Consider the following 532-nt stretch of genomic DNA (forward strand, 5'->3'; position numbering starts at 1 on the left):
AGGCCAGCCACCGAGGCAGTATTGACTTGCCAAAGGAACTCAGGGACAAGCTGGGAGCAGGTCCAGAAGGTACAACCGCTGGCAGATGAAGCCTCTTACTCCCCTCGCCAAGCAGGCTGCTGTAAGCAGACAGAAAGGGGCTGTTTCCCAAAGATCCATATCCGGTGGGGTCACAGCTTCTAGCATGGGTCTGGACCCAGAGGAGAATCTGAATTCTGACTTGAATGCAGGCTTGTTGGGAAGAGGGGGAAGGGGGGAGGGATTTCCTGCCTAGGGCCAAACATACCATCCATCCTCAACAAAGCCCAGCCAACGAATTGCATCTGTGAGTGTAGGTTTCTTTCACACTTGGGAGATGTGGAAAGACTCCTCACAGTGATTTTTAACACAACTGAGCAGTCAGGGAGCCAGACCAGCAGAGGCGATCATCAGCACAAAACAAGGGCCTGCCATGGAGCAATCTGCAAAGCTGAAACACAAAATTCAAAGTAAATATTGTTCTCCTACAAATTGTTTTTCTTTGTACATCCAC

This window comes from Cricetulus griseus (assembly GCF_003668045.3).
Source record: "Cricetulus griseus strain 17A/GY chromosome 1 unlocalized genomic scaffold, alternate assembly CriGri-PICRH-1.0 chr1_1, whole genome shotgun sequence".
NCBI classification, from domain to species: Eukaryota; Metazoa; Chordata; class Mammalia; order Rodentia; family Cricetidae; genus Cricetulus; species Cricetulus griseus.